The sequence below is a fragment of the Crocodylus porosus genome, unplaced genomic scaffold, assembly GCF_001723895.1.
Source record: "Crocodylus porosus isolate Cpor-Errol unplaced genomic scaffold, CroPor_comp1, whole genome shotgun sequence".
In the NCBI taxonomy this organism is placed as follows: domain Eukaryota; kingdom Metazoa; phylum Chordata; order Crocodylia; family Crocodylidae; genus Crocodylus; species Crocodylus porosus.
The window spans coordinates 127391212-127405431 of NW_017728906.1; positions in this window are offsets into that span (position 1 = coordinate 127391212).

The following is a 14220-nucleotide window of genomic DNA, read 5'->3' on the forward strand; positions in this document are numbered from 1 at the left end:
CTAGGGTGCACTGAAACATATTCCTGTTAAAAAAAAGAGAACACACATTTGTTTGAAATGATATCTTCTTCGCAACTCTGAGTTGACTTTTCTTACCACCGCATTACATGGGAGGGCCTAGTTTCAAGGATTTACATGCTCTAGTTGCTTTGGAGTAAGAACAGATACACCTTTTCCTCTAACAAAACGGTGGGCAAAAGTACAGTTCGTAGATTGAATCCAGCTCACCAACAGCTTTGATCTGACTTGCAGGTGAAGGGCCACAACTAATTGGATCTGGCCCAGAGGCAGCCTCTGGCTCTGCCCACCACATGGTGCCAGGTAGGTTTGCTTCCACCCAGCAGCATCAGGCTTTTGTGGACCCAGGCAGGCGTCAGCGTCAGATGCGAGCACCACTGGCAGGTTCTGCGTTAGAGCTCGGGAACCTGCCGACTGTGCCCATGGCTGACACCACCACCCACCTGACATGGCAGCAGTTCCTGCCTGGGCCCACAGCTGCCAGCAGGTTCCAGGTCTGGATAGGAGCTCTGGGTAGGAGCTTCCACCATGCCAGGAGGGTGGCAGCATCAGCTGTTGATGCCACTAGCAGGTTCTGCATCTGGGCTCCTGAACCTAGCAGCAATGTCTACTGTCGATGCCACCACCTGACCGTTGCAGCCAGCTATAGCTCCAGTGGGTTCTGGAAGAAGGGGGAGGCAGAGAGCTCGAGTGAGAAATGGACAGACCAACTGAAGAGGAGCAAGCGAGCGGGCAAGACAAAAGAGGAGCGAGTGGGCGAGACAGAGATTGCAAGACAGAAGAGGAGAGAGAGCCAGCAGACAGACAGACAGACAGATGAGGAAAGAGCAGAAAAGAGAGTGTGGAGAAGAGAGAGGGAGAGAGAAAGAACACCAGGGAGGAGGAGAGAGAGAGAGAGAATGGGAGGGAAAGAGAGACAAAAAGATGAGAAGACAGATGCACAGAAAGAGAGAGAAAGATGGATGTAGCCCTTGACTGGTCCCCAACACTCATTAAGTGGCCCTCCACCTGAAATAATTGCCCATCCCCGATCTAACATGCGATTCAGCATAGACCTAAATGTCTATGTGCACAAAGTCCTGCACACTTCAGTACAGATCCATGTATACTGAAAATTAGGTGAGAACAAACAGAACAAGGCATTGGAATACATTGGTATCACACTTGCTCAGTTTGTCATTTACTTTGAACAAGAGCTACATGGTAGCCTCCGAATCCCAGTCAAGGTTGTTTGGGATTCACAAGCTAGACACTCCTGTGCCTAAGTCCTCCTGAGGGGCATGATCACTTTGGAGAACACCAAGTATGCCTAATGGAGGAAGAGGAGGATGACGATGATCCTATTTTTTCCCCACAGCCAAAATTATGACACAGGATTGAAGCAAAGATATACTGCTCTCCACCATAGACATATCAACTTCATGACTGGTTAGTCCGTGAGTGAAACACTTCAGTTAGAGAATGACATTTCAGGGATAAGCATGAGAGAGGATGATAATTAGATTTCTTCTTACTTCATGTCAGGAATGCAAAGGCTTACTCTGAGGCTTAGAGAAGAAGTCCTTGGGGAAGATAACCACTAATAGCTAAACTATGGAAATGTGCTCTAGCTGATTTACAAGAGCCTTTGCCAGAAACACCAGTGAACAAAAAAAGGAATGAAAAGCAACGTACTGCTTTGCACAGTGACTAAGCCAAAATGTGAATTTCTCAAAGCAGCAGTTTCCAATCTGTATCAATCTGAGAAGCAACTGTCAGCTCTCTGGGGTGAGTCCACATCCTTTTTATTGTTACTGGACATACTACTGCTGCCATCATCCCAAGTACCACAACTGTACTGTCCTTGAAGAAAAAAAAAATGGAACTAGCACAGTTAGAGTTAAACTTGTGACAAGGCTGAACTTAAATGACGATATTTTTATCTTCTCAGCTCTCATCTTACACTTTCCACTAAGCTGGTTCTATACTGAAGCTTACAAGCACCTAAAGGGTACAAACAAGTGTACCTAAAAGATTTAAACCTCAAGCACTCAGGCTGAAAGAAGTCGGTGCAGCTTCACAGATTTCACTATCCTCTAAGTTGGAAAGCTTGAAAATACTAAAAATGCTTTTTCTTTTTTAAAACAAGGCGTTATTTGTTTTAGTACAATCTAACATGGAATGCCAAGTCCCCTGCCCTACCACCTGTCAGGCTTTGATCAATGGAGATTGCCCAAGCTTCATTAGATTGTTATAGAACAAGATACAACAGTGGCATTTTCGTCAGTCAGCTGTTACTCCTAATCATAAACTAGTGACTCTTTAGAGACAGCTAGCTGAAAGGTTGCCAGCTGAAGTTAATTTTATAGAAATTCCTGAGTTCTTTTCTTTTTCCTAATAAAGAGACTGTCATCTCGTTTACAAAAATTACCAAGAAAATCAGAAACCTTGAAATTAGAGGCATCAAGGGCACCATGAAGATGATTTATAATCCACCAAAAGGGGTTAGCACTCAATTTCTCACAGCATGGATTATTTATTTAGACACATGGTTACATTTCCAGCTTCTGTGTCAAGTGTGCAGAAAAAAAGAAGCACTAGAAATAGATAGCACAGGTTGGTAGAAATAGCAGAAGACAGAAAATATCTTTAGTTATCTTCAGGCCTTAGTAGGTATTTTTATTTTGCCCACACCTTTCTGTACTTCTGGGCATATCCTTCATTGGTGTCAATCAGGGCAGTGCTGTTGAAGTCAATGGAGCTATGCCAAGTATCTCCAACAAAAAATGATGGATTCAGCTTGGTCAAGGCTACCATGTACCTGCCCTGCAAAGAAGCCACGCAGAACTGAGCCATGTTCAGACTGTAATTACTCCGTAATGGAGCCGATCTCCAGTGATGCCTGTTCCCTTTCCATGCGAGTCACTAGAGTTCAGCAAGCAGCGAGAAATGTCTAGTGCCAGTGGGTTATATCCTGAGATCTTCTTCTGAAGCTAGATAACAGCAGTGTTCTGGCACAGAGCTGGCTCCATCATGGGAAGCAACAGATGGATAAACAACACTCAAACTTACTTTTACTTCACACCATACTGCAAACCACACGAGTCAGACTCTGTAGGAATCAAAGAGTGGCAGTCGACCTACGTGCACTAAAACAGCATTTTAAATGCATCTGTTTCGCTGGCTCAGCATGAAGCATGACTGGAAGATAAATATATTTGCTGAACAATATAACAACCGCTGTTACCATGTAGAGAAATAGTGGGGCTGGAGGCATGGGAAAAAATTGCTTGGGGTATGAAGTTTAGGAGTGCCAAGTGTAACTGTTCTGGCTGCCTGAAAGAGAAGGACAACTATTTTTGCATTTTCATAAATTGAGAAAGATGCTTTTATTACAGTATGTTAAAGGTCACATCCCTGTGAGATTCAGGGGAAAAAGTAAAATGCTTTACATGTGAAAATAATGCTTTAATTTGACAAGTTTAATTTAGCAACTTTAATTAGTTTCTTACGAGTAGTTCCCCATTTCAGGTTGACGTAGGTGATCTGCAGGGATCCTGGTTTCCCCTGATAACAAAATTGCAAATTCTCTGATTAAAACACCTCAAGTTTTTCTATGATTAAAGTGAAACATCTCTCTATACACACACACACACACACACACACACACACACATCAGTTGAACACAGTATTTTATTAATATATTTATTTACAATTTAAAAGAAATTTGGAAGCCTATGAGTGCCTCAATCACTATAATAAAATAAATGCCTATAAATGTGTTTGATTTGTTGTTTTTTTTATCATGGAAACAATCAGAGCTCTCCCTGCCCCCTTTGCTCACCAAGACAGGTCAAGGTACAGCTGTCCCCCGCCTTCCCTCCTGCTTGTGGCACTGAGCAGCCCTGATACGCCGATGCCATTGCCCCTCACTCCCAAGCCACAACCCCCTACCCTTGCTGGTGCCCCTCACTCCCCCACCCACACTCCTTCTGGGCCCTGCTGGTGGCCCTCACTCCCCACCCACAGCCTCCCCACCTCCTGCAGCCCTGGGCTACAGGACCAGGGACCCAGGTCTGCAGCCTCCTGTCTCCCACAGAAGTACCTGAGCCCCGGCAGCCGCCTGTGGATGGTAGCAGCCGAGTGGAGCATAGAGTCCAGCTCCACCTCCCCCACTGGTGGCATGGCCAAAGCAGAGCCCATTGTAGGGGGCAGGGATGGGCTGCCCACTGCAGGCCCCAGGCTACCCACCCTGCTGCCCTCCCCCAGGGCCTCTATAGCCCAATGGGTGGCACCCAGCAAAGGGCAGAGCAGGGCTGGGCAGAGAAGCTCCGTGTTGTCACCACAAGTCCTGAGCCATCATGGCAAGGCACCCCTGCTTGCTCAGTAGCAGCGAAGGGCACAACTCCATGCCATCCCCCACCACTGCTGGGCAGGCAGTGGGTGCCTAGCCACAGCAGTGAAGGGCTCGCTGCTGCAGCATGAAGCTTCTCTGCCCTGCTCTACCCTGCCAGGTCTTGCTTGCTGAGCTGCCGATGGCCCTGGAGGGAGGGCAGCAGGGCAGGGAGCCTACACCTGCCCCACAAAAATCTGGGGGGCATGTGCCCCACTGTGGCCACCCAGAGTGTGCACAGCAGTGGGGAGCCAGCCCTCCCGCACCCTGCCCCCACCCAGGCAAGCTGCCCATGGCCCTGTCCTGTTCCCACCCAGGCCCTGTGGCCACACATTCCAGCTCCCCACAGACTTACCTGTGGGAGCTGCTCTCCAGGCTGCCTGGTGGCCGTGTGCATGTATATGTGTGCACATGCACATGGTGCTCCTGCCTGACTAACCTCCTCCTGCTCCCCTCAGGCCCTTTTAGGCTGGAACTCTGCCAGCCTGCATAGGGAAACCCACCGTTTCCCATGTTTTTTCCTCCTTAAAAAGGTGAAAATCCAGGTTTTAACACATTTTTCCAAGGCAAGGGAAAACCTGAATCCCTGGTGATCTGACATGATTTTGACTGCCTATTTAAGATTTAAAGACTACATAAGCACTGTTTCTGAGTAGGAAGGAGGGTTTTGACATTAAGGGTGAGACACTGGAACAGGACAATTTGGAGGGGAATGTAGGCAAAGGTCAGATGCAATTTGCCATGCTACACTCCATTCCCTGAGCCATGGGTATGTGCTCTCTAATAATATTCAGGACTTTTTGGTTTCTTTTCTCTCCCAGTTTCAACACAAACAGATGGAATTAAATTAAATGGACTAGGAGAGGAAATAAAAGAGAGTTGCATTCGTGCTATGCAGAGAGTTGTACAGAATGACTCACCTCAATTTTTAAATAGCTTAGCAGAATAACAGGAAGGATCTTCAGCAGCGCATGGGAGTTGATTGGTACCAATGGAAATACTCAAAGAGAAGAGCGAAAATCCAGAGCTTCATGTTATTATTACAAGTGTCAGTGATCTAACAACCCTCCATCAATTCTGATAAAAACACTGTTTAGAAGATAAGTAAACTGACATATTGCAGAAGACTAGTGAATATTTCTTATCCCAAAGTATAAAACGCTAAAATAATCCAACTGCAGAGAAGAAAGAGGCAATTGGTCATTTTTTCATCTGTTGACAATAAATTGGTGGTCATTTAAATTGTCACTTCTGACAAATGACAAGCTCGCTTGTCATACTGGCTCCTGACTTAACTATGGATAAAACTATTCTGAACAGTTTGCTACACTTTTCTACTCAAGCCACGTGTCTTATTAACAAACAAACATGAAAGTCCAGCCAGTGACCAATAGCAGTGGCTAACTGAAGGCTGAACATTAAAAAACCAACTGTTATTGAAGTTATTGGGATCTTTGCCACCAAATGTAGCCACAACGTTCTTCTCCTTATTTGCTTTAAATTGAGTGGTAAAGTTGCTGTCATCATTAGTAACAAGAGCTGGCCTATGCAGAGTATGTCCTACTTGTGCAAGACCTACTTTCCACCGACAGGAATGGGGGCTGGTTAAGATAGAGAAAGGCAAGATTCACTTTTACAGGAAAACCAGAAACAGCAATTGGCAACTTAACAGAACTTCATTTCAAGGAAAGGTCACAACTTGGATAGCCGTTATCAGGAGTTGCCAACATACTGAGAGAACTGCATTTCTTTACCGGGCATGTCACGCTGACAAATGAAATTGGAATTCTGTCCAGTTCACCAAATGAATCTGACAACCTGAAGTGATGCATAACCCAAACTTTTACAAGGACATGTCTAAAAGTAGGAAATCACTGCCAGAACTATATGGTTACTGTGGAATAAGATATCTAGAGGGGAATTATACCACTATAACTACAGCAAATTCTACCAGAATAGTAAATTTACCATTGTAAATAAGCCCTTAGTTAGAATCTGCTGGTTAAACAAGAAACTCTTATAAAGCATTACATCATTCTTAATCTTAACAGCTGCTCTCCTCTGCTTAGCTTCTGTCATTTTCAGAGGTTTCAAGACATAACACAACAAGTGGTAATCATGGTCAGTGCCAACATTATTCTCTTAGAGAAGTACTCTCCCGTTTCCTGGCTGACATGCTAATTCATACTGCTGAATCCACATACTAAAAACACCATAACCAAAACCAACACCAAAAATATATTTGTAATTTATTGATTACATTACACCATCCACAAAAGTGGCTGACAGTTGTTGGCGCTGCATTTGTGACCCAGGTACCTTGTTTTGGGCAAACCCAAACCCTCAGACTAACCACAACTTCTCTGTTTGATCAGAGGCAAATTTTATTGAAATGCAGTGACAGCAGATAAGAACAGTGCAAACAATTCTACAGCTACCAGTCGTAGAGCTGTCACAGGGTCAAGGTAAGTCTGGCCAGTACGCAAGCTTCACCCTGAGGTTCTTTCTTGAATGCCAGATGTCAGTAGCCTGGAGGTCAAAGGCTGAGGCCCACCCTCCCACAGTGGTGTGGGTGAGATGGGCTAGTGTCATGCCCTCTCTGTCCATGGTGGCCTCAGGCTCCCCTCTTAGAGATCCTTTGCTGCCCTTCTTTTGTATCCTTTTTCCACTTTGATGACTCATTTCTGGGCATCGTTGATTGGTTCCCTGTGGTCATCATGCTGTCTATATTCTGTCCTGTCAGACTATTCTTTTGTTTCAAACCCACTGCATGCACACATCTTAATTTGGTTATTCCTGGTTTCTCCTAATTTGGTCCATCTACCAAAACTGGAAATCCTAAGGGCCCCGCAGTTTGGCAGGGATTGGTGCCAGTGCAATGCTACAGAGTCCCTTATCTCTGTTATGAAACACTGTGGTACATATGTTTTCAATTTTGCAGCGTGTCTGTTTGCTACTCACCTGTGTCAGCCACAGTGGGCATAGAAGGAAACTGTGTCACAAACAGGCTTTTAGAAATCAAGTAATCCTTGCCATTTCCCTGGACTATTGTTCTAATGTAATATCTACTTTACCTACAAGTCAATTCCCAAAAGCAAACCTTTAAGTACTATTTTCTAGCCATCAACAGTGGCTTAAAATACAGTAATAAATAAAATTAAAAACTATACATTCTAAATAGATAAAAATATCTTTAAAATAAAATAGAGTAGAACAAATTTAATAGAAAATGCCACAAAACTTAACTCCACCTGCTGAAAGCCTGCCTAAATAAAAAGATCTTACAGTGATACAAGATGCCCAGACTCAAGCATTGACAGACAAGAGGAAGGGAGTTCCATGGCTGTGGAGAAACAACTGAGAACAACTTTGTCAAGAGGCCCATCTGTCCCACCTTCCAAGTTCAATCTTTCTCATCCCCCGTTCCAACTGAAGATTATTTTTAGCATCCTGCTACAGGAAACCCAGTGTGGCTCACAAATATAGTAGGTCAGTGGTGTTCAGCCTCTGGTACATGGACTAGATCCAGCCCACAGAGCACTGTCATCTGTCCCACAGGGCTCCCACAGGTCCAAAACTTTGGTGGTGCAGGAATGGTGGCAATGAATGTTGCTGCTGGTTCCCCACTGCCAAATTACCAGCCCCCTGGGCAAGTGACATGGCCTCATGTACTCAATCAAGCCAACACACAGGGCCAGGGCTAGAACTGATCCAGTGCATGTAGCTGGGGCCAGGGCAGTGGTATAATCCAGCACACATGGGGCTAGTGCTGGGACAGCAGGTCCAATTCAATGCTTGCAAGAAAGGGGATGGGATAGCAGGCCCGATCCAGCAAGCAGGACCAGGGCCACATGCAGATCATGCTGATCATGCCTGCTTGCCAACTCCACACTGGATCAGACTTTCAGTGAATAAAAGTAAATCAGCTGCAACTCTACATATCCAGATTAAAACCAAAAAAAGTTAATATCAAAACCATATTTAAATTCTAGCAAAAAAGGGCAAAACGGATCTATTGGTGAAATTCCACTGAATCTAGACAAATGCTGAGTAGAAACAAGGCATAGAAATTTAAACAGGCCATCAACTGTTGAAACTACTTACACTGGAATATGGTGGATTTTCAATCACTTAATCTTGAACCTGGACAAGATATGCTATCACTGACTTGATACAGAAATTTTTGGCTGAGCTGGTCTGACCTCTATTATGCAATCAGATTAGATGTTCATCTGTCCCAGTTGGCCTTCAAATCCAAGAGTTACCACCTTAGAACGACCAAATATAACCGGCACGCTAATAAATGGCACATGTGGAAAAGTGCCTGAGAACAAAGACAGTTCAGTGAATCTCAAGCAGCTGCTATAGCACAGCTAGTTGCAAAAAGACCATTTAAGAAGGCATGCTGTGTGGTCAGTAAATCTGTTCAAAACAGCTGATATTTATATATCACTGGACGCTAGCATGAACCTCCCACTCAGCAGTGTTTTGCTCCATAAACTCTGTTCCTCTTTTCTATTATGGATCATCAAGAGTCCACTATGGCTGACTTGTATATAAATTTGGTAAATGGTTTAATGCTTTGTACAATGTTGATTGTAAAAGCAAATTCATAACATAAAAGTGAACAACTCCCTGCACAATATATTCTGCTCTCGACTCTGGTTGCCTCCAGCAGCTGCTTAATTGGCATGTTTCTTTCCAGTAGAATGAGCTAATTAAGAGGATTCTGCAGCATTATAAAACTGGTACCCTACTGATCACTCTTCTTGTTAATGCAGAATACCCCCATACTTTGTTAAAAATATATATAACTGCTCCTTTAAAAAAACAAAGAAACAGCACCCCCCCTCAGAAAACATGCTGAAGTTTTTCCTCTGAGGCTAAAACAAATGTTCTCAGAAATATTCTTTAGTTCAATCATAAGCACTGAAAATAGCATTTCCATTTTAAAAAATGCCCTACCACAATTTTAACCAGTACAAGTGGCTGGATAGCAAGTCATTGTCCCTGTAAACCTGTTTTGATGTTGAACTTGTTCACTTGAAAATAATCAAAATTTAGCTCTTTCAGGTAATGGCCATTCAAAAGTTGTACTCTGAACATCTTAATTCAGCTAACTTCCTTAATGGTTCTCCTGGCAAAGCAACAGCCTCCAGTTAGAAGGCTCTACTTTCTAGTTCTGGCTCTGGCATATCCTGCCAGACATCACATAGGAGATCAATATATAGGTTATAGCCCAAAACAGAGAGAGAGAGAGAGAGAGAGAGATTGCACTTCACTGCAGTAGGTATTTGGAATGCATGAGCAAGAAGCTTGCACCGAGGAAAATTTTATTAGGACTGATTTTACCTTTGACATCGTATTTTATTTAACTGCTGCCCCATGCTGCAGAACATCATCCAGCACCTTTGAAACTGAGTAATAAGCAGGCAATGCCTCAGGCTCAGCTGCCTGGTAGTGAGTTATTAGTACACGGCAGCAAGTGTAAAGTTGGAGCAGATTCAGGACTGGTGACTCTTCAGGTGAGACAGGATTTCTCAGATTCTTCATCAGGTCCAGTGGTTGCAACAGATTTCATGTCTAGAGAGGTGGGTGCACAACCCAGCCCTCTTTCCCTGCAGAAATTGTGACTCCCTGTCATATTCCTTTTGTCTGGAAAACCACCAGGTAGACAAAAGGAAGCTAAACCTCCAGCTGGCAGTTAAGATCAAAGGATTATGCTTATACTTAGGGTAACACTCCAGTACCACACTACAAACTAGTGGTAAGATTCAAGCCTAGATGAGAATGAGCTGCTGTTTTCAGCTCACTGCCCAGTGACTATAAAAACTGCAACAAAAACACCCTTTCTTCCTGATTTATAATTACAACATTCAATCCTTTTGTACTGAGGAGTGCATGCATTTCTATGCTGAATGACAGGCTTGAACCTCTAACTCAGTCTTCCGAGAACAACACTGGACTGTCCCCACAACAAAAGGCTCCGTTTGTCCTTTGCCAAGCTGCAATGTCTTGGATTTCCCTTTATTCTCCTAGCTGACCTGCTGTGTGAGCTAGCAGTGGTTCATATGTAGAATGCTAATATGGGAATAACAATGTCAAACATTAAAAAAAAAAGAAAATATGAATTTAGGATTGTTCCAAAGAAAAAATACAGGCATTTTTATCTCACATCAGTTGCACTTAAACACTGCCATCTTGTGTTGTAGAGTGCATCAGTTTGTTGAATTTCAGAGCTGAAAGACCATTTCAGCAAGGATACAAAGACTGATACAGGAAGGGGTATGCTCTTAACACAAAAGCAGCTCACCCAAATTAACCAAAATTGAATTAAAGCAGCAATAAATAGGCAGTATGGGGTTTAAGCTTACTCAAGACTCTTCTCTAAGCTTTGGTGCTACTTTGTGTTAAAAACACACACTGCTATTTTAACCTATTTTATGAACCTATTGTTCCCTCCCTGCCCCCAAGACACAGTAAAAGTATAGCTGAAAAAGGGAGTGCTTACCAGTGCCAATTAGAAAAGCCCACGAAAACCAATAAAGTATTATTACTTATATAGTAAAGAGGTTTGCAAAATATAGGACTCAAACTGCAAGTTACAAGACAGCAAAAGTGACGGAGATGATCCCAGCCATTATCCGGCCCACTGATTACTACCCCATGGTCTTAATCCATGTGGGCACTAATGACGCAGCTGGGAGCAGCCCAGATTGCCTGATGAAGGACTACAAAGCTCTGGGGGACAAGCTGAAGGAGACAGGGACACAGGTGGTCTTCTCATCTGTCCTTCCAGTGAGCAGACATGGACGACGCCATGAGACCTGCATCAGGGAGGTCAACTTGTGGCTTCGGAAATGGTGTCGAGGCAGACTTCGGCTTTTTGGACCATGACCCATACCTCGGAACAAGAGACATGCTCAGGTGGGATGAGCTTCACCTTGCCCCCAAAGGTAACTGTAACAGGAGCCATCTACTTGGGGCTGATCTCTGTATGGCCTGCCCACCTGTTCTTGGGCTAACTGCCCACCTTTTCACTCACCACACCTTGATCTTAATTGATTGATAAGGTTGTTAATTAAGCAGGAGGCTGCCTACTTTCTGCCCTGCTGCTAGGGGGTGCTATCTGTGGCTCCATTCCTCCCCTACACTGCAGCCCAAGCCTTGCTGATGACATCATGATGTTTTCATATGCACCAGTCCCACATCATGGGCCCCAAAATCCTGCTGTAGGACCCCACCTGGGTTCCTCCCTTCAGGTGGACACTGCCGCCATCATACCAAGCCACATATCTCCTTGCCACCAGTTCCCCATTGGGTGTGGTCCCCTCATGCTAGGACTTTTGGCTCACACTAGCCCCAGCCCACCCCCAGGCCAGTCAGAACCCCAGGCCCCTGGCTCTTGGGCGTCCGTCTCGGTGGGCCTCCTTGCCCTTCTAACCTTCCTGGTCCTGGCCCCCACCCAGGCCAGTTAGGGGAAACTCTGACAGGCCTCGAGGTATGACCCATACTCTTTTCCCAGGGTCCCCCTCTCTGGTATCCCTTCACATACATGGGGAGCTGGGGTACCTCACACCACGACTGGTGCCTCAGGGTCTCACAAGGCACTCTCACTCCCCCCCGGGCAGCATGTCGTGGTGCTACTACAAGTGTTATCTTTGACCCAAACTCTGCCTCCCAGTATTGGAGGACTTACTGGGGTCAGAACTCATCTCTCGCTGTCTCTGGCTGAGCCCTTGTTTTTCCTTCACTGGGCTCTACATCTCTACCCCTCATACTGAGGCTTCTAATTACTGGTCCCTCAGTTCTCATTCTACCCCCCTCCCACTGGAGGCTTTCCATGCAGCCCCCCTCCCACTGCTCACAGTGCCCCCTCTACTCAGGATCTTGGGGCTTCCCTCCTCAGGGGGGCTCAAGTGGCCATAGCCATGCCTGGCCCAAACTCTCCAGCTCAGGGTCTCAAACCCCCGCAGGACTCAGGCGGCCTTAGCCACACCTGGCCTCAAACTCCCTACTCTCCTCTGTTGCACCCCATAACCAGTGTACCCTTGACCTGCGGGCCTGGGTCGGCATGACCAGGTTGGCACAGAAGGGATAGATGACTGGACAGGCGGGGACTAGCGGCGAGTAGGAGTCAGGTGGCTTGAAGCGTATGGGTTGTATGAAAGGTTTATTGTACTTACGCTACCGATGGTAGCAGCGTAGGCAGGAGAGCTAGCTAGTTCAGTTAGAGTGCATAAAACAGAACAATCTAAAGGGGTCTGTTGGTTCACAGGGTTCCTGAGCTGAGCCCTTGCTTTCTAACCCGGAGGATAGGTGCAGCTGCCTGACTCAATAGTCCCAGAACTGGTCAACAGCTCATACACAGGGAGAAACTATAATGCACTTTCGATCAGCAAACTTTTGAGAGCTCTTTGACAAGAAGAACAGACGAACCAGTGAGGAACAAAGTACACCAAAATGAAGATCAGTTGGTGGGGAGAAGATGTCTGCAGGTGGCCAATCTGCTGACTGTCTCCTTGGTGTGTGCAGATTCTCTGCTTAATGGCAGGAATCTGCTTTTAGTTATAGTCAGCAGTGACCAATCACTACATGCCAATTATGAATATTTACTGACCACCAATTACGTTCTTACACCAGTGACCTAGATACATATTCATCTGACCTAGATAGATTATTCATCTGACCTACTTTACTGCCCTCAGCAGGTTCAAAAGGTCAAACATGTGATTGGCACCTACAATTCTTACCATTGCAGACAACAAGCTTCTTAAGTATGGAGAACAAACTTTTAACAAACTCCAACTGCAATGCTTCCCTCAACAAAGAAATAAAGGCTACTAGTGCTGAGGGGTCTTTATGACCTGCGTCCTTACTAAGTTATAATGGTCTTTTGCTTTGCTGGCATTGGCACTCTAACTGACAGGTAGAATTCAGACATGACATCCTCCTTGAGGCTTGCACCCCCACAACTACCTCCAGTGGAATGCAATCCCTACGGCCACCTCCAATGGAACGCGAACCATCTGAAGATGAGGGCTAGGGATTACGGCACCCCAACCCGCCTTTCACCGGGGTGATCACTGGCCTGGCATTTCCTGGGGGCTTCCGTGCCACTGGGAGCCCCACTAGGCCACCCACTCCCGGCAGGGTGTAGTTTTAGGCCATACCCAGGACCAGAAGCCTCCTACCATCCCCTACAGCTCCTCCCTTATCTCCAGATGAAACTCAGCAGAACTCTGGCCAGGTGGTGTTATTGCCTGACCTCCAGCAGCCAAACTGCCTTGTTTATATAGGCAGTCCTGAACCTGAAATGGCTGCCCTCATTATGCACCTGGAGGCATTGCCCTGCCACAGTAAGCACATGTTCTCTTTCAAGTTGGCTGATCTCCTTCAGTGGGCTTTAAATTAGGTTGGTCGGGGAGAAAGGGAGGATGAGTATGGAGGGAGCCATGGAACACTAAACCAAGAGACACCCACGCTACCACCCCAGGTATGTAGCAAAGATTCTATTAGACAGCAGTTTAAGGGGGGACCAGGGACAGCCACCAGGAGAATTAGGTGTATATACACAAATGCCAGAAGCATGGGAAACAAGCGGGAGAATCTAGAGCTCTCTAGTGAGCAACAACTTTGACCTAGTGGGACCAACTGAAACCTGGTGGGACTCTTCTCATGACTGGGTGGTGGGAATAGAGGGCTGTAGGTTGTATAGGAGAGATAGAGTAGGGAAAAAAATGTGGGGGAGTTGCCCTGTGTCAAAGAACAGTACACATCTTCTGTAATTAAATTAGGGTCAGAACCGGCCCTGACAATCTGCACCCCAG